General features: G+C 40.8%; 1 long non-coding RNA gene across 3 annotated transcripts in view; it reads right to left on the reverse strand.

The window, feature by feature from the left end:
* LOC311258188 overlaps positions 1–21,440 on the reverse strand; it is a 93,283-nt gene that overhangs the window by 51,549 nt on the left and 20,294 nt on the right. For all 3 annotated transcript variants that reach the window (XR_014622699.1, XR_014622700.1, XR_014622701.1), the window contains exon 2: positions 2,095–2,403. This is a non-coding gene — a long non-coding RNA (uncharacterized lncRNA). The remainder of the gene's footprint in view (positions 1–2,094; positions 2,404–21,440) is intronic.

Genomic DNA, 21,440 nt, shown 5'->3' on the forward strand with positions numbered 1-21,440 from the left:
GACCGGCAGCACCGCGTGTAGAGCGCAATCAATCACTCACATGGTTCCAGCACAAGTGTCCGAAACGAAGCAAAGTTTGTCGGAGGTTGGGAGTGTTGGGGAACACTTGTTTTGCTTTTTTTTTTTTTTTTTTTTCTCCGCTCAATTTTTCATCTACAGCACCAGGCGTCCTGCTGCGTGACACCAGCGCCGCCTACTGGAGAGAGGCGCAACTACACGCGGCTCCTGCTGCACACTGATTCTGGTCAGAGCGGAGGAACAGGAGGTTGGCTGCTGTTAGAAGTTCTGTTAAATACACGGGAAACGTTTTTTAAAAAGAAATATTAAATATATATTTAGACGAGAGAGAAAAATAAATAAACGCGTCCCAGATATTCAGCCACACATGCGCCTGTGCGCATCTGCAGGCCAGACAGCCCCAATAATTAAAGATAGATCAAGTACACACACCTGAAATAATTTAATTTAAATGCGTGTCTCCAGATTAAATCATAATTGAAAGTGAATAGATCAAGCCTTATTATTTTGTTTTAGTCATTTGATAATAAATGGAGAAGCGGAGCCCCCGTGCTCTCATTATGCCGGCCCGGGCAACCTTACATAAGATTCATCTTGTGCTTAATAGGCTGCGAGAGGCGACACATGCAGCTCGGTCCATTATAATGCAAGGTTGAAATGGGCCGCTCGGCTGCTATCTGCATCTGAGTGTGTTCCCCGCTACCTCTAATCTGCTTATGATAATAAAGGAACAGCGGGGCCCTGCAGCTCTCTGAAAGCAGGCCCCATCCAGCCGGGAGTGGCCCTGCATCCACAATCATCCTGAATTAAAAGCCGTTGTTTGACAAAAACCAGGAGAAACTGGCGGGGCGGCTCCCTCGGACCACTTGTAAGCCCCCTGCTACACCAGGTTGGGATAGATACAGCAAATACAGCGCGCGGCACGCTGTGATATCAAAAATACTGTTTTGTGGCTGCGCAAATTTTAAGTGTTAGGATCAGCGCAAAAAACAAGAGACAGAAAGAGCAACGACACAAAAATGAAACGACAACAGGCGCGCAGGAGGATTTGTTGTTACTGAACTCTTAAAAGTATTATCCCAAAATACAGTTTCTGAGCTGGTCACGTGCACATGTCACTTTGATCCAAATACAATAAATACGCACAGGACACAATCTATTAAAATGACCGATGATGATAAAAAGGAGCAAAATGACAAGTTAGTGTCAGTGAGGAGACAGACTTCAGCTGACATGGAACTAAACTTGTCTTTTCTTGCCACTAGGGGCCGTACCAGAGGCTGGAGACAGCCAGGGAACACTTCACGAAAGCATTAATAAGAACTGCTTGGAAAGAATTATGAAAAATGTATATATTTAAAAAAAAAAATAATAAGACTTTTTCAGATAAATGCAGGATATTTTAAAAAAAACATTTTTTCAGGACACCGGTGAGACTTTAGACAGAGATGCTCAAGTTTGCTGTAATTTATTTGACATGTTGTGTTTAAATGTGGACACATTTATTTAGATCAGCGCCGTGTTTAACTAAAATAATTCAGATTTAAAGCGTAAAGATACATTTATATCGGGCTGTGAAATCGAAAGGATGTCCTTCAACACATCAGGCTACAAATAAATAAAATGTGAAGTGATTGTTCAATTTAAAAGATGATGTTCAGCAGAGGAAAATAAAATTAAACTCTAACAGTCCAGTAAAAGCGCATCACGTCAGTTAAATCAACCCAGCGCGTCCAGTTTGATCTGTAACCCAACCCTGGTATTATTTAACATTAATGAATATAAATACTGGAAGAGGAAAATAAATAACTAGAATTAAATGACATCTAAATAAAATAAATAAATCTGCTGTGATATGTGATGGCCACATGTCCGCCCGCACAGTCTCTGCGTGTTGGATCCGAACCGGCCAACAGCAGCTCAGGCAGTCAGTCAGGCTCATGATGCCATGCGGTGTCATTCCACAACACTGCGTGTTTTACATACACACCGCCTCAAACACACACCAACATGCTACACACCGACACACACACAAACACACACGGGGCTTCTCCTCTCCACCGCACTCCAACTTACTGCCAGTTTGGGAGTTGTCTTCCTCTCGTCTTGATTGGCAGAAATTAAACAAGATGCCATTTTTCTCTCAGCCTCCTCCGTATCTTCCTCTCGCTTCTCCCCCCCGGCGAGGAAGCCTCAACTTGTCCGGGACGGAGCTCCCGACGCCGGCGGCGAAGCGCCGCGCCGGCTCCCTCCGCATGTTCACACCCCCCCCTGCCCGGTAGTCCCCGCGGTTTCAATCCGGCAGCCGGCGCGCTTTGGTCGGCGTGCAGCCCCCGTGGAGCCCCGCTGCCTGTCTGGAGCTCCGCTGTCTTCTTTCCGCGAGCCCTGCAACAAGAAAAGCCGTTTATGGCGACACACAATGTGAAAAGGGGGCCGATTTAAAAAGGAGAAGAATGCAAGCAAGAACAACAAAAGTCAGTTATAGCAAAGTCTATGCCTCTCCTCTCCTATCTTCCACCCCCTAGCTTAGCCCACATAATGAGCAGGAAAAAGCTTTATATTTTGTTCACTGGGTATTCACAGATAATTTGAAGCCATTGTTTCTGCCACAGATGGTTCTTTTTAATACAATAACGGTGCTCTTTGTGAATAGCGAGCCCACAATAAAAATCTAAAGCGTCCTCCTGAATAACCATTTTGTTCTCTCTTGTATAGGCCGAACAAAAGCGCCAGTGAGGTAATGGCCTGCCTTATTGAAAGCCTCAGAATGGGGATTTGATAAAGATTTTTTTTTTTTCGCTCCTTTTTCCTTTTGCACAAAGTACACGGCAATGTCAAAGAGAAACTGACACGGCATGAAAAGGAAAAAAAGGCTGGAGAAAGTGCTTGCTGTTGCAGGTTGCAACTATTATTATTACTACTGCTACTATTATTATTATTACCATAGTAATAGTAATAATTATTATTATTATTTATTATACTATTATTAACTTTGTGCAAAAGTCAGAGGTGGGAGGTTGTTTTGGGGGCTGCAGCAGAGCAGGTCAGGTGCAGGCGTGTTATGGATTTTACAATGGAGCTTAAATCCAGAATACATTAGCCTCCAAAGGTCTGCTGTGGATTTGGCACAGTCTCATAATTTTGCACAGGGTGAGTCAAGTTGTGCTTGATAGAATTAAGTATTCAGGGTGCGTACCCTCTGTGTTGTGCAGAATCCTCCTGTTTCTAATTCCACCCTTTTCACTACAATCGCCCGGAAGATATTGCCTGCCCTCAGAGCGCTGATAAGGTGCTGTGAAATGTCATAAATGCATGGATGTTAATAGGGGGAGGGAATCAGGTAGACTAATGTAACCTGCGAAGGTTGAGAGGCATGCCTGCAGGTGTGTGTGTGTGTGTGTGTGTGTGTGTGTGTGTGTGTGTGTGTGTGTGTGTGTGTGTGTGTGTGTGAGTGTGTGTGCAGTCCAGGATGGGTCCTGCAGCCATGTACACACCCTCAGTCTGCCCACGGTTGATGTAATTTGTAATTAACTCATGGCTAATCAATAAAGCGTTTAACAGAAAGCACAATGGACACACGGGGGGATGATCCCAAGCCAAACATATTGGATGTCACTGATCGTTACAAGGTGAGGACACCCTGTCTATCACAGGGGTGGAGGGTGAGGTGAACGGGAGGGAGGGAGAGAGGGGGGGAGACAGGGGCACGGGATGAGGGAGAGAAATGAAAGGAGGGTAGGAGAGAAGGGCAGAGAGGAGAGAGAGGGGATAAAGGAGGGATAATGGAGGACAGGAGAGGTGAGGAGAAGAGAGCAAAGAATCTTATTTAATCTGGTATAGATCACAGAGCACACACACCAATAAACACACACAGAATCGGTTTCCTTCTGCAACCGTTATCCCTCAGCCTGACACCAATCACATGCACCAACACTGTGGATCAAGAACAAGGCCTCGCATCTCACAGCAGCCTCACAGGAAGGAAAATGAAGCAGGGTTGTTTACTGAATCAGGTCATGTGAGAAACATTTTGTGCAAAAAGTGACAAAAGTATTAATGTTTCAATCAAAGTGTCATCTACAGCTTTTTGGATGTGTGCAGGTGATTTGTTTCCTGTCATATGAAATGGTTTACTTGGCTGCACACACCTGACAAGACTTCCTGAAAAGGATGAACAAACCATTTCACCGTGTTTGAACTAATCAGCTCCTCTCCGTCATCGTAAAGATAAAATATGATTTGAATACAGTGTAAATACTTTGACTCTTGACCCCACAAACAATGTAAAAACATCTGTTTAAAAACAAATAATATGCATTATTTTAATACATAAATACATATTTTGCTAAATTTCCATGAACGCAATGAAATCTAAAAAAAAAAAAAACATACAACACTGAACAGCATCTTCTGTCTTCAACCCACTGCTGGAATGTGTTAGTTTTCCATGATGTTAGCCATGATATACAATCACACAACAGGGAATGAAGAGGACGTGGTTTTTGTGGGCACTGTCGCATTTCTTCTGATTTTTTCCTTCAATATCTTGAGATATAGAAATGTCCTTCTGCCAATATCTTCCATGTACCTTTATGGCCCTTCTGGCACCTGTTTATCAAATCATTTTTGCATTTTGCTTCGGTTTCTTCATCAAAAAGTGAATAAGTGTTTGAGAGAGTGACATCTACAGTGAATAATACAAACACACTGAGTTGTTGATGGGTGATTTTTGGACGTGTGGCGCAGAAACACCGCACAGAAAAGACCAGAGTGGACTGTGTGGTGGGACAGGCCGGACGGAAAAAGAGGAGAGGAAAAGCAGCAGAATCAGAGCGAGAGGAAGATTTAAAGACTGAGGGACAACACAGAGAGAGAGAGAGAGAGAGAGAGAGAGAGAGAGAGGGAGAGAGAGAGAGAGAGAGAGGGAGAGAGAGAGAGAGGGGGGATCAGTGCTCTGTGAATAGGCTCAGCAGTTGAGAAATATGACTGTGGCTCTTTATCTGATCAATCTGTTCCATATAGTCTAAATCACACACATACCACTCATGTTAGAGAGCTGGAGCACTTTTAATTATAAACCCATCCACAGAGGGGGCGAGCGAGCGAGAGAGAGAGAGAGACAGAGAGAGACCAGTGGCACCATGAGAGCCTTTAGAAAGACCATCATCATCATCATCTGTGAATGCTAATGCATTTTACATAGAATCTGTCTATTGACACGTACACACATATTCATACACACACACACACACACACACACACACATGCACACACACCCCTGTGAGTATCTCCATATGCATGAGAGTGGACACATTTGCTGCATCTGTTTTGTGTGTTTTCTCGCAGCTCGGCCTGATGGGAGATCCACAGAGGGCTTTTCTCTCTTTGTGTATCTGCATCGTATTGTGTGTGTGTGTGTGTGTGTGTGTGTGTGTGATACGGACACATTGACACAGTAATCAGTGAAAAGGGGGGCCTCTATTGAAGGAGATGTGGCCAACCACCTGTCAATCACGTCACACGCACCAACACACACACAAATATCCGTCCATTAACACGGCTATACTTGCCCTTGAGTAGAAATAGCGACATTGTGGAATAGATGTTTGGAGGCTCTTGCTGGGTCACAGCTAAGGTTCACATCATTACCTAAAGCATGGTCGATATACTGAGGTCAAGTCTTCTTTTCAGGCCCCGTTCCCTCCTCACTCCTCACACATCCCTCCTGACCTGAGATCCAACATCTTAAAGGTTTATCAGGATTTCTCACTGAGGAGACATTTAAGTAACACGGTATAATAATGTTGCCGTGGTGGAGAAAGTATTCAGATCCTTTATCATTAAAACTACACTGCAAAAACTAGGGATGGACCATTATCGGCCTGGCCGATTACTGTGGCTGATATTCAGTATTTTTCCAGTTATCGGTATCATTTTTCTGTCAGATTGCAGATAAAATTACAGAATTTAAAAATGTGCCACCTTGGCTCTGATGCAACATCCTCTCATACATGTCTCAACCACAACAAAATCTGATTGGTAACACATCACAATCAATCGCCTATGAACAGTGAATAATCTGAATCTACAAAGTAACTAGTACCTAAAGTTATCAAATACATGTAATGGAGAGGAAGTATAAAGTGGCTGGAAAGGAAATACTCAAGTAAAGTACCAGAAAGTTGTATTTAATTCTGACACAAATATTTTCATATATACTGCAAATATCAGCTATCAGTCTCCTTAAATTTCTAATAATCGGTATCAGCCCTGAGGAAGCCGTACTGATGGACCCTCAGCAGTCTGTTACAAGTTAAAGTCTGGCACTAAAAAGGCTTCTTCACTAAAGGTATGTGAGTGTAGTCAGGAAGAGGTCCATAAAATATTAAAAGTAAAAGTACTTAATGCAGGAAAGCATCCCTTGTGACTGTTACACTATTGTATATGGTTGTGTGGTTAGATTATTATGACTCATTCAGTGATAAAAAGGCAGGATTCAACAGTAGTCGTCAGTTGAGGTGGAGCTCATCTAGCAGGACATTTTGGATTAATCTGGTGATTATTATCTCCATTAATAACTGATTGGCAGATGCTGAGTATTAAACAGTTTGAATCTACATTTGGGGCATTAAACATGATTTACGCTGCTGTAGGGGAAGGCTTTTTTTTTTTTTTTTAAGTTACCACCAGTGAGGTGAAGCGTTAAAGAATCGAGTCTGATAAAGAATTATCCAGTAAAAAAGCATTAAAAAGTCTCACTGTGAAAAAGTTAAAAGATCCATTCATTATTGTATTCATCCCAGTCAGACTAATTAAAATAAACAATAAGAGCTTAAGGAGCATGTTAAAAAAAAAGGAAACACGTTCAGAGCACAAAATTAACACTCAATTTTCCAGTAACATCAGGTAATGGTAAAGGATTTCAAAACGTCACGATTCTAAATGTCACAACATATCTGTGTGTTGTTTAATTATAGTGTGTACTTCTATAGTAGTGTTAGCTGTTTTAAACCTGGTGGTGAAAAAAAAGCATAAAAATAGTTAATACACATCTTTTCTCACCAAATTAAACCAGCAGTTTTAAATTAAAGCAGAGCTGCAAAATGGAGAAATCTGCAAAAGATGCTCTCATTTTTCATTTTTTATGACTAAAATACAGAGAGGCCACTTTATGTTTTTTCTGCTCACTATCAGCTCTCTGTGATCTCTGATCTTAAATTTCAAAACAGCTGTTTATTTAAGTTGATAGACAACTTTGCTTTAGGCTCCAAAAAAGTGATTGTCTTCATGCAGCAGTCTTTACACTGTTCACCGGGGAAAGAACCTGCGTTTATAAGCTACAAACAAATTCCTATTATTATACTCGTTTTATATTTTTATGTCTGACATCATTAAAAAAATGTTAATGTAAACAACAAAATTTTGCGTTTGGTTATACCATCATGTAGAACAGTATGTGACAAAGTTAATTTTTTTAGTAAAAGTAAGCATCCTGTGGCTGTCACACTCCACCAGGTGATGTAATGCTTTGATTTTGCTCTCCAAGTTTCCGTGTGGACGGACAACTTTTCAAAAGAAAAGACCTGAAAATGCTAGAGTGGACATAAATTACCATATGTAAACAGCATTTTAAAATGTATCTCTGCGGACATGGTCAGACGGTGAAAAGTGCAGGTCAGACACTGTAAAGTTGAGGATTAGAGCTTTAAAGATACTAAAATGCTGACCACCAGAAGGGAAGGTGGTTGGTCAGTCCTGAGGCTGTTTGTTCAGGAAGCAGGCAGGAAGAAAGACGCGCACACACAGCTGTCAGATATTTACAGAACAACACACCTCACTGGCCTCTCATTAATGAAGAATGCAAGATAAACAGTTTAAACAGCGCAGATAAAGAAAGTTGCTGTCGGCTGGCTCTTGTAAGCCACCGTGCTTTATGGGCATGGCTCATGTTAGCAGACGGCTGCCTTAAAGAAGCCTGGAGTTGTAGGTTGAATGTTGGTGCTAATAAGTTCATTTCAAGCAAAACGAGAGCAGATTTTACTGTAAAGCTAGAATTGTTCAGCCGTGCCAACATCGTGGCTCTAGGTCAGCAATGGCAAATATCTCAAGTACTATTGGATGAATACTACTGACTCTGGGGATCCACTGATATTTTCTCTTGCATCAACATTATGATGATATTTGTGATTTTGAGTGAAATATCTCAACTTCTGCTTGCTGGAATGCTATGAAATATGATACAGACATTGTTGGTCCTCTGGCATTTTCTCTGCCTTCATCGGGTCAAAATAAAAAAAAAAAATGCTCTACTTCAGCTCTGATGCAGCATGTAATCTGCAAAGAAAGTAGTTATCACATAAATAGAGAAAAAGTTACAATTTTGGCCTCCAAAATGTAGTGGAGCAGAAGTTTAAAGTAGCAGAAAAAGGAAATGCTCAAGAAAAGTACAAGTACCTCTAAATTGTACGTAAGTAAAGTACTTGAGCAAATGTAACTAGACCCTCCATCAGTGATTGGAGCACATTTACATGGTGTTGGAATAATTGGAAAATGAGTTCCACCCTTGGAAAATTCACGTGAACGCCCCCTCAAGTTGCAACAACAACTTTTTGGTACACAATGTACCAGCCTTGCCATCTTATGAGCAGAAGCATGGCAGATGAAAGTAAGTGATTGGTTGATGGTAAGAAGTAATTTGTAATATGGTTCTGTGTTTTCACAGTAAGTTGCTGTTTATGTAGCGTGACCTGGATTAGTTAGTTATTTATTAGCAGTAACCCTGATAACAAGTAAGGTTAAGCAATATATCAGGTTTGATTCATTTGTTAAGTTTTTTCTGTTTTTTTTACATGACAACTTCAACGCTCATCCACATTGAAACCAGAACGAGTTCTCAGCCTGGGAAAGAGGACCCTCTGAGGAGCATCTGGATGCATTGAGCGCATGTTAGCATGCTGATGTTAGCCTCACAGAGCTGCTAACGTGACTGTAGACTCTTCTATCGTATGTTTGGTTTGTTTGTTTAAATAGTAGGTCAATCTTTCATTATGAAATTAGAATAATTATTATCATCATTTTCATTTCTCTCAGTGGATAACGTGAGTATCTTGCACTGTGTTTGCTAAAAAAACAAAAAGAACAGCTAAAGAAATCCACACAGGCTGTGAAAGCCGACAGACAGCCGAGGTAATAACTGCAGGTAAATCACACGCGGGTTAATCGCAGCCATTTTATATACAGCCTCAGCCGAACAGTAACACGGTATCTGATACCTCTACAGCACAAAAGCTCTCTCGATAATCCTGCTGTAGTTTGAAATTTTTATTTATTTTAGTCTGACGCATTTCAGCAAACAAGCCTTCATCAGAGCTCCACCAGAGTGGTATCAGCCTCCTTTTACTGTGATTAAGCAATCATCCCCAGGTGGGGAGGGGAGGTGCTGATGTACAATAGCCAGTTACATTTCATCAAGAAAATACAATAGTGTATTCCATCATGAAAACAAACACCACTGCGAACTAACAAGAAGATGTCTGTGTAGTGTTTCAGATCAGATGCACTGTTGAATTAAAACCAAAACAACAATTTAACATCACTCTGAAATGAATCACAAACATTTAGAGGAGTTTGGGCGTCTCTACTACAGATTCAGATTATCTAGATGATGAAGAAAATGACGTTTCAGGAGATTTAGGATTATGTGTCGTACTTATAATGTTTAAATACTTGATTACAGGCTAACTTGCACCATTTAAGGGGAACTTCATGACAACCAAACCACAGCGGTCAACTGATGGTTACTAAGTCAGATTGTTTGATCGACTATGTGACTGACATTATAAAAACGATCATCATCATTTGATTGATCAAAATCTGGATGAAAACACGTTAGCCTGATCATCACTGACATCATATTAAAACGATGATGTATATAAAAGCTAACTCGCTTCATTTGATTGACAGCTAATAATAATCAAAACCCTTAATAACTGATTACTTTCTAAAATTGACGAGCATCAGAAAATGTGATGGATGGCTAATATGTCAGAGCATTTGGTGGCATTTCAGTGCACAATTAAGCCAAAAACATCTAATCGAAACATCAGATCCACAGATGAGGATCCTTCACTGAGCTGATTGATGGTTTTTAATGATTAATTCAGATTAGCAGACCGGCTGAAAGGACAACTCGTCATTTGAGTGACTTTTAAAAATATGCTTCAGAGCTTGTTACGAGTGGCGACACACTGACACAAGCAGAAAATGAAAAAATCTACGTCTGGTTTTCAGCCATCTGTTACATGAGAAGGAGCAGGATAATCTGATATATGTGATTAAGACATACCCATTAAAGTGAGCTCACAGTGCACAACACAGCTACCCAAGGTTTGTGCAGTTAAATGCTTAAATGTTGCATTGTGCAGATAACTTTAGTTCGTGAGACATCCATGTCTGATAATTCTGCCTTGACCTCACAGCACAATGGAAGTTAATGGATGTTTGCCATTGAAGGACACATTTCCTGCTTTGACAAGTCAAAATCTCTGTTATGAAAAAGACATCTGAATCATATTTCCCTGATTGAAAAAGTTCTGTAAGTAACAGTTTCCACTGAATAAATAGTCCCCATAAAAACTGCTAACAGCAGGTTATCCAGAGTAATGGGGACATTAAATCTAGAAAGAAAGTTGCCGATGATTTTTACATTTTGTGAAAAAAAAAAAAAAAACGATTCACAATGAAGGACGACAATTACATTAAAGCGACAGCTGCAACAACCGATCAGGGTGGGCAGTAACTGGTGTTACACTTAGTATTGATGACATTACTTGCCCATTTACCTTTTTTGAATTATAGAAATAATACATTTTCATGTGTCAGGACCCAAATCATGAGCCTTGACAGTACACACCGGGTGAACGGTTCTGTTCACCCAGTGTGTACTTAAAGGGGCTATGTGTATGAATTGTGGTTGAAAACAAAATTTAACTAAAATGATCAACAGAATATGAATAAATAGCAGTTTTGACATTATGTTGTCTATGTTTTGTGTTGTAGAGATATTTATTTAAGTTAGCGTGTCAAGCCACTAGCCGCGGCCCACCCTGGTCCAAAATTCCTGTGCTAGCGCAAGCTAGTCCCCGGGCTCTTAGTCTGAACGGTTAGCTGCATGGCTAACTGAGCTAACTAGCTATGGGCAGCTGCAGTTAGCAGCAGTTAGCGGTTACTCTGGTGATATGCGTCCTCCTCTTCGTGTTGAGTATGACTTTGACAATTCTGACATATTGCAACATTACATAGAAATTGGCTTTTTGTGGGATTTGGCGCCCCGCACAGTTTTTGAGTGCAACACCACTGTCGTAACTACATATCCCAGGTCTGTAACAATTTTTCAGATGTAATATAGGTGCTAACTACAAACAAAACTCATCACGTCAAAACGATGTTACGTGTTGAAAACTATGTTGAAGTACACATGTATGTAACGCTGTGATCCCACCCTCTCACAGAGGTTACATAGTGCAGAAACAAGTGATGGAGGGCGGAGTGGCTGAGACAGAGACACACCTACCTGTTACAAGACACTGTACCATCAAAATGATTTGCAGCTGTTATTTTAAAAATGTACATAATGTTGCTTTAATGTTAGTGTTACTTTTTACAGCTCATTTGTGGACGTCAGCTTCAGTTGTTGGGGTAACTGTCTCAAAACTTGATAATGAACCAACTTACTAAGCATCCACTTTGTTCAAAGTAAGGGGGAAGATCTAAAGATCTAACTTTAAAGATCTAAGTAAGCGCTCACTGAGCACCATCGAAGAAAATCTTTTCCCATTAAATGTCTGGTGTCATCTGTAGTACCGGTGTTGTCAGGGAGACAGAGAGTTTCTTCACCATCGCATCCCAAGGTAAATGTGCATTAGTTCAGAAACATGGCCCACGCAAGTATGCAAACACAAATGACAATGCCGGGCAAAAAATTCCATCTTGTGTAGTTTGAAGTGTCTACGTTGCCTCTGTGTTGACATACCTCCATGGACCGTGTTTCTGACTTTAGACCACACATATAAAATCTAATTTCATGAGGCTTTCAGCACCAAACCTGTTCCATTGACTTCCATTGTGTTGGGGCGGCACCAGAAGTCTGACAGAGATCTCAAAACCTCAACAAATAAAACAAATTATGTGCATGACTGGATACCAGAAGTAGGGAAGAAAACATGCTCTTTTATAATTTGAAATATACTGGAGTTTAAAATTGTCTCTCTTAAACCCACTCTCTGGCACGCTCGGGCCTCCACGCACACAAACACAAACTGCAGCTATATTACACATGTATACATACAAGATGTTTCACACTCACTCCATCATACACTCATCTCTCTCCTCTCTCATCTCTCTCCCGGCCACCACTGGTTTTGTTTACAGGCCAATTTGAATGAGAATGAATCTCTCTCGGATGTTTCTAGAAAGCGGTCTAATCCACGCAGGCTGCTGCGAGGCCCCGGCTCTTTGTTTGGGATTACTGCAGCTTAGCGCTAGCTAACAATGAGGAGATGAGCAGCTCACCTCATCGCCGCTAATGAAGTGTGGAGAGTCATTTAGCCGCTAGCTAGCTGCTACCGAGCTGGGATGATACCTTCACACACGCCTGCACACACACAGATACATCCACACGTTTGTATTACTATACATGTGAGGACGCTCGCTGGTGACACTTATTTCTGAACTTCTTATCCCTCGCAGTTACACACTGAACCACTTGAACTCAAGTGCTGCCCTTAAATTTCCTCTTAAGTAGCTTTAAAGTAAGAAACAGTTCATTACTGCAGAATGAAGAACATCTTCTCATTCACAGTGTGTGGTGTTTGTTCGGATGCCTTTTTTGAAGCCGTCGTGGTTGCGTTGATTAGAAAACAGAAATCAAAGATGTCGTTATTTATCGCAGCAGCATCCTTCAGAATTTCAGAAAAAATGTGGGATCTTGACCACAATTTAAAGGTGCACTACGTAGTTTTAGGGAAGAAATTTTAATCAGAAGAGAAAGCTCTTCATTGACTCATTTGTTTTTCTGTCACAACAATTTAAACAAACAAACTCTCTTCGTTTTCATGACTGAATAAACTGAATAAACAAACTGACCTTAAAGAACAACACAGTTTCATATTGTTTTATTTTGTTTTTATGTGGCGGACCCTGCCACCTTTCTAGCTTCAAACAATGTTCTGGGACCTTATTTTCCTGTGAGAACAGCTTGTTTATTCAGGTATGAAAAAAATATATATATTTCTGAGTTTTCATTATTATCTCATTAATATTGTAAATATTAAAACTGAGTTTGATTTTCTTCTCCAAAACTACATAGTGTCCCTTAAATCTAATATTTTTTTCATATGACAAATGGATCACATGACTTCTGGTATATGAAATGGTAAATCGTGTTTATTTGTATGTGAAGAGGTAAAAACCTTATTTGTTGTCTAAACCTCATCTGATCTTGATCCTAAAACAAGGACTCAGTGCTAAATGACCCTGAAACGTACCTGTACCATTACATATAGACCACCATTACTTTATGACATAAATGGTGTTTTTCTGCTTAATAGTCACTGTGATAACCTTTCAGAGTTGTAAAATCCTGTCTCATATGACTGCATGATAAACCACTGTGCTGTTTTTTAGCATCTAACTAACTCATCGATATAAGGCGAGTCAAGGAATAACATCTTCTGATCAGTAGCTGTGGCAACATGTCCAAAATCAACACAACACAGGGTTATTTTGATGAGTTTGAATATGTCTAAATGTCCACATAGCGTTTTGTTTTGGGGCAGAAAAGTGCTGCCAGTGCCTCTTGTCTCTGTGACAACCGCTGCTGTATGATCCACACTGCCCCTTTGAGTTTGAGTTTTAAAACACTTGTGTCTGGTGCTGTTGGAAGCAAGCAGAAGTGATGTTTCTCTGAGTGGAAAACATACACTCATCCATGTTCACGTTCATTGGTTGTATGTGTGTGAGGGAGATTATAAGCTGTGGTCACCGGGGTAATGAGCCACTGAGGCAACAGGAGAAGCAGGAAGATTTAAGCTTGGCAGAAACACACACACACACACACACACAGATAGCAGAGGTCCACACTGAGAGTATGTTGGCGTGTCTTCTGACAAAGTGACTGAGCCTGGCATCTGATTAGCCAGGACTGAGGAGAGGAGAGGATTTTGATGTTTATCCAGGTCTAGAGATGATCATGGCAGGTTCAGACCTCTGTGGTGGACTTGGATGGTTAGCAAGGGAATGGCAGTGCTTTGGTAATGAACCAGGACATTCCCCTGGCTTCTACAAACACACACGCGTGGAGTACACATACACACAGACACAAACACAAAAGGCTACAACAAAGAGAAGTTTCAGGACTGGTGGTTCGAGTAGGATCGGGATTATTTCATCCATTCACTGCATTCTTTGTCCTCTGAGATCACGTCACCATCACTAACCTTTCTGAGCAGCAGGACATTAACACAATACATCTGTATAATCTGGGTCAGGCGAAATACTGCAGACAACAAGATAAAAATAAAAACATTATCTGGAGACACCGGGAACCTGTGAAGCTCATCTGTGTATTTACTGTCACAGCGTGGTGTTATATTTACTGCAGGACCTTACCTTGAGAAACTTACACTCCTTAAATACCCGTAAATATTTGAGGACTGCTCGCTTCCAGCTTTACATCGTCTATTTAGAGACTGGTTAGCTAAACAAGTTGAACAGGGAGAAGAAATTCCGTCACAAAATCTACGCTGACTATTCAGACAGAATATCTCAAGGGCCAGAAAAATACAGATGTTGCTACAGTATAATATGGTTGTTAAGTAATACAACTAGGGCTGTCAAAGTTAAGTATTTGTCATTGTTTTGGATTGTTGCATTAAAGTCGAGGGCGTAACAGACATGTCACTTAGCCAGCTCAGTGCTCACTGATGGATGGAGCAGGATAGGACGTCCTCAGTGGGAAAAACTAAAACAATTTGTTTGCATCCCTTCATTTAGAGAATGGTGGAAGATTCAGGTTTTTAAAAAATGTTCCTTTAATGACCCAATACACTCCTGTAAATCACAGAATTCCAGCACACACAAAGTTACTGATTGAGAGGGAATGTTTGCTTTGTTGCAACACCCGGCTGCGTGTGCTCAGACACACACACACACACACACTCACACGTACACAGTTATTTCATCCTGTAGTGTCTCCAGCGGGCCTACAGAATGTCTAACAGTCAGAATCACAGAGTCAACAAGCTGTAAAGCGAGGCAGTCATAAATGTTCAGTGTTTATCTTCAGGCTGAGAAACCTAGCACCTCACTGATAATGTGTGTGTGTGCGTGTGTTTCAGGAAGGCCTCAAACTCTGTGGCCAGAGCAAGTCGTGACTTAACACTCCCTGAACGCACACACACACACACTTGTTTCCATCCTATTTAAACAGTGTGTGTTGAATTTCACAACCAGCTCATAAAGGACGCAGAGATGCATTGAGGTCCACGGGAAAATAAATCAAGGCTGTTTGCTTGACTCAGTGTGTGTACGTGTGTGCACTTCCAGTATGTGTGCATGCATGTGTGTGAAAGGTAAAGAAACGGTGACATTTCAGAGACCCAGTAAGAATATTCACTCGGAGGCATAATGCCATGGCTGCATAAGAAAACTGTGTGAGCAAATGGATTTTTGTAATAGATAGCATCAACACAGCATAATCAGGAAGAAGGAAGTGGTGTGAACGTGTTTACATCTGCCTGTTTGTGCACTTTTGTGCATTCAAAACCTGAACGCCAATGCCAGAAATTTAAAAAAAGTTTTTATTGCTCACTTTCGATGGAATTGTTAGAAAGGTTGTTTTAAGTAATCACATTTCAGGACACGCTTTCACTCCTGCTACTGTTGATGCAGAATCATTAAAGACCTCCACCAGCCAGAAAACACCAAAATGAGAGGTAAAAAGGGTGGCTGACAAACATAGTGGAGTCATTTTCATTTATTAAAATAACAAAAATACATCTTTAGTAAAAAAACAAACAAAAAAAAGGTGTGATAATAAAAATAATGACAGCTGAATTCAATTTAGCGTCTTCAGTTTCAGGGCCCTGGTGTTGTGCACGCTGACTCACGGTCACACTGTCACGGCTCACTGGGGCTGAATGGAGCCATCATTAATGTTATTAGTCACACCTGTGCTCACTATGACGAGTCAAAATGTCTGCAGGAAAAAAGGCAATGAATGCAATATTTGATTGATCTGCTTTTCCCCAAAATTCAGATGGAACTGCAGGTTTAAAGAAACTAAGTGCACTTATTCAAAAACTTCAAAAGGCCGCAGGGATGAGTCGGAAACGCCATTTTTGCACTTCCTTTGGCATAAAAAAATCAATCAATCAAGAACTTTCTCTTCTGATTAAAAATGTCTTCCCCAAAACTACATAGTGCACCTTTAAAACAGGCGGTTGCTAACAAGTGGCTACATGAGACTACAGAGGTAGTCAAGGACATTAAATGTCGTCACACCGAACAGAAATGCCATAAAACATGTTCATCTGTGAGGATTATCTTGCTGAACAAAACATGTAAGAATCCCGTAGGCTTTATGTCAAGGGCGACGCTAACTTCCAGGTTAGCCTTCAAAAATGCATCATCTGCAGCACTCTATTGGGTTTCTGTATATATAGAAAGTACATGTTCACATGTGCAGCTGATGCTCCTGCTAGGAGACCAGATTGACGTCACACAGCTCCTTGGATGCTATTTGGATGCAGGTATGGTGGAATACTGTTTCCAGGTTCACCCATCAGCAGGACTTTTACTTTTCCGGGAGTATTTTTAATTCCTTTCTTCAATTTTTGTTTCAGTTTGCTGCCGTTTTAGCAAATGATTTGATTTTTTCTTCCACTGCTGATAGAAACACAGCTTGTGGCACATGCAACAGATGGCAACATCTGTCTATGCTGTGCAGGAGTGTGTGTTTGTGTGCGTGTGTGTGTGTGTGTGCACATTCACCAGCAGATCCATATTGCCAGAATATGTTCACACTTGTGAACGGCTGCCGTGTTTGCTTGTGTTATTTCACAAGAGCATTCCAGTGATTATCATCACGTACGAATGTGAAAGTGTGTGTGTGTGTGTGTGTGTGTGTGTGTGTGTGTGTGTGTGTGCGTGTGTGTTTGCCTTCTTCTAAAGAGCTCCAAGCTGTCATGTTTTAGCCTCCTACGGTTAACATCTGCTGCTTTTAGCGCTGCCATGTCGCTCTGTGATACACACGCCGTCTAATAGAATCAAAATCACACGCTGCCACGGTTTATCAAGACACACACACGTGCACACAAACACACAAGCAGAAGCTCATTATTCTGTCAGCCAGTGAACCAACCAGTTGCTGGATTATTTACCAGTGAAACCAGTCCTGAACATACAGAACATAACACATTATGTTACATCTTCTAATTTATCTTGTTTCAGCAGTTTCATGTTTGAGCTGTATGTGTGAGTCTTGTGTGTGAGTCTGCGTATGCACTGTGAGACTAATTTGCCAAAAAGAACTCTGATCACATCAGGATAACGAGGCTTCACCGAGAGTGAAATAGCTTTTTGGATGAGTTTGGATTTCCTTTTCTGGACAATTTAAGGGTTTCAGACTTTCAGAGCCTCTCTGGGACTTCAATACTTTCAAAAGTACCTAAAAATCACTCTGCTCTCTCTTTCTCGCACGCAGACAACCATAAAATCCAATCTTCATAACAGCTTCACACCTATTAGCTCTGATGTGGAATACTAGATGACTCACTGATGCTCACATCATCAGCGCTAATACCAAGTATTTCTGGGCTCCCGAACCCAAACAATGCCGGCATCTGCTGCCGGACCAATTCTTTAATGGAAAACCTCACTCTCTCTTTCTCTCCGCGTCCTTCGCTCGCCCATCCAGGCACTAATGTAAATGAAAAGCAGTGGGACGGGGTGTGCTGTTAATGTGTGGACAGGGACAAAAAGCTGAGGTCTGGGGCTATTGTATTGGTCCTGTGACACACATCCCAACCTCAACACACACACTCACCTCCCCCCTCCTCTCCCCTCCCCTCCCCTCCCTCTCCTCTATTGACGGCCCTTCAAAATCAATAAAAATGATCTTGGAGTCCATCCACCATTTGGCTGCATCATCTTGGAAGTGCCTTCTTTAGGATATAGCAGCCATACTGTACAATAGGCCAGCAGAGCGCGTGTAATTTGCCATTGATTTCCACCCCTTCCTCCCTCTCTCTTCCTGACTCCTTAGCCCCTAGTCACTGCACACAGCACAAAAAACTAACTTCATCATACACCCTGTTAATGCACATGCACAATACCCCTCTTTTCTCCTGCCCTCTGGTAATTTCACTCTTTCTTTATCTTTTTCGCTTTCTCTTTCTTCCCTCCTTTATCTCCTTCGTGCTCCGGCCCCATTCCTGAAATCTCTTCACAGGTCACTGTTCTTTCGCTGCAGTAATGGACGACTTGTGCAAATGTTGTTTGTGCCAAACCTGCTTTTTTTTTTTTAAATCCCCCCATGTCTCTCCTTTTTATCCTTTTTCTGAAGTGAATATCCAACATATTGATGTCGTCAACCTCCCATTTTGAACTCTTCTTGGTTTTTATAAGTGATATCTTTCTTATCTTTCCGTGTATAGCAGCAACTTTTATCAAGTTTTTAAACATAAAAAAATATATTTAGATTGGTTTCTAATTAATTTAGCTCTCTTAATTTTAATTCATCGTCTGACTGAAATGAACACAACTATAATACATTTTATTAGATAATATGTTCTTTAAGTTTTCTATTATATTAATGTGAAAAGCATGTGTGTTGTAATCAAATACTGATGTTTTATTTATCTAAAAGACTTTAACTGAAGAAACTACCAAAAAATGCCTTGATATCAACATTTCTGCCTCTGAAATGTGTAAAGATTTCTCGTTTTAGCAGCAGTTTATTTAGTAATCATACATGTGTGGATAAAACATGGAAACATTCAGGGATGACAGCTCTTGTCCTTGGAATTCAGCAGATATTATGTTGCATATAATATAATCTGTAACTGAAACAAGTTTTGGATATTTCTTCAAGATTTGATCATAAAATCATCAAAATAAAACAACTAAATGAATGCTGTTGTATTTTTATATGAGAAAACTCAAAGTTTGATCTCAACTGTCGCACTCAAACAGCCACTGCAGTATATTTACAGTAGTAGATAATGAAGAATGTTTATTGAATCAAACTTCAAGTATGTTCTTGAAGTTGGTTCATGAACCAAAATGATTCACTGAGCGGTCATTAACAGAAAAGAGGATTCATTATTATTGTTAAACATAATCACTGCAGACGGATGGTTACACAATAAATCCCCTGGCCAACTGTTATATTAGCTTTAAAAACAGTGATGGAATGTAACTATATTTACTCAAGCAGTGTACTTAAGTACAAATTTGAGGTACTTGTACTTCACTTGAGGATTTCAATTTTCTGCTACTTTATATTTCCACTCAACTACATTTTGGAGGGAAATATTGTACTTTATACTCCACTATATTTATTTGATGACTTTAGTTTCTAGTTATTTTTAGATTCAGATTGCAAAGCCAAGGTAGCAGTTTTTAATTACCTTATTTAATCAACAATCTAATAGGGGAAAAAACAAACACACATAAAAAACACTGATTCTGATAATCAGAAGAATGCTGAATGTTCTGGTTAGTTTGGTCTATGAAACATCAGAAAGCAGTTGAAGGTCACATGATAAAATGTGTTGTTTTGTTCGACCAACAGTCAGCAAGACCTAAAATAATTCAATTTACTATGACGTAACACCAGTACACCTTTCTCTTTTGTCTTCAGTGGGAAAGGATACGATTGGTATTTATTCCCAAATCACGTGACTCTGCAGGAGACACAGATTAAGCTCTGATTGGCAGTGATGGAAACATGGACACCCTAATTTTCCCCCCTTTTTGAATACCGTGGTATGAGGCGCATTGACATTGCGGTTGGTTCTGCGTGTTGAGTTTGAAAAAGAAACACTGGCCCCCGTGCTTCTTCCCTTCTGTTTTCCAGCGCTTCGGTTTTCCAGGGAAACTCGTCTAGTGGCAATTTGAAATGAGTCGCTCGCCCGTTTTAGCAGGTTTACCCACATTTAAAGAAAAATTCAAATACATGCTAATTTTGGTATAAAAGGATCCTCACTTTTGATAACCTGGAACCATCAGGTTATAAGTGAGTAGTCATTCATTAATATACTACTCACTGCAGCTCTGTGTACATTACACCATGTACAACACCAAATGAAAAACAAAACAGTTTTTACTCCCTAAAATTCTTACAGTCACAAGTTACATAACTACAAGTACTAAAACTAGAAAATGTGTTTTATGAAAGCAGAATTCTGACTCTGAACATACAGAGGTTGAATTGACAACCACTCGCAAAAGTTTCCGATCGTGTCCTTGCATTTTACATCTCGGTCACTGCTGATGACGTTTTCCACTCATGGTGCTGACATTTGTGTCACGGTGATGATGCTTCTGCTCACAGCGATGACCTTTCTAAACTTGGTGATGATGTCTCACTCCACGGTGATGAAACTTTTACTCACAGCGATGACATTTCTCTACTCAGGGACGACGTCTCCGAGGCCGTTACCACACTTTTCACCTGCAGTTTCACTCGGCTGTCGACATGTTTAACCTCTGTGATGAAGTTTGGAGGGATCTGATCGTAAACAACATGTGTTCAACTTAAAGCTTGTTGCACACTGAATCACAGGTACACACATGTATGCTCACACACACACACACACACACACAAACACAGACAGCTGTCAGTCAGTCTTTGAGAGCAGTGTGTTGTTTAAGTCTGACACTCTGCCTCAGCCGCTCTAAGCCTATTACTGTATTCTTTCTCTGCTGTTCACAACACACACACGCAAACATACACACACACACACACACACAGTGGTGCTATCACTAAGACCTCATTCAATAAGCCTATAGCATATCCTCCAGCCATATCGCACATCATCCTCCCTGCAAACACACCGTCTGTCTCACACACACACACACACCACGATATCTGAATCTTTTTTTTCCTGAGTGTTGTCGTCGCTGTTTGTTGAGAGTATCATTTACAGCCAAGGTGTTTGAAGAAAGACACCTCTCCCGTGGTGTGTGTGTGTGTGTGTGTGTGTGTGTGTGTGTGTGTGTGTGTGTGTGTGTGTGTGTGTGTGTCTAGAGTGGGGCTTTGCTGCTCCTGACACCGTTATCAGCTCTAGTCGAATGTATTTCTTATCGAGGTGGAGGTGTGGAGGGAGGGGGGGTCCTGACGACCGACAATACAAGCTTAT

This window comes from Pagrus pagrus, assembly GCF_965226575.1.
Source record: "Pagrus pagrus genome assembly, chromosome: 6".
In the NCBI taxonomy this organism is placed as follows: Eukaryota; Metazoa; Chordata; class Actinopteri; order Spariformes; family Sparidae; genus Pagrus; species Pagrus pagrus.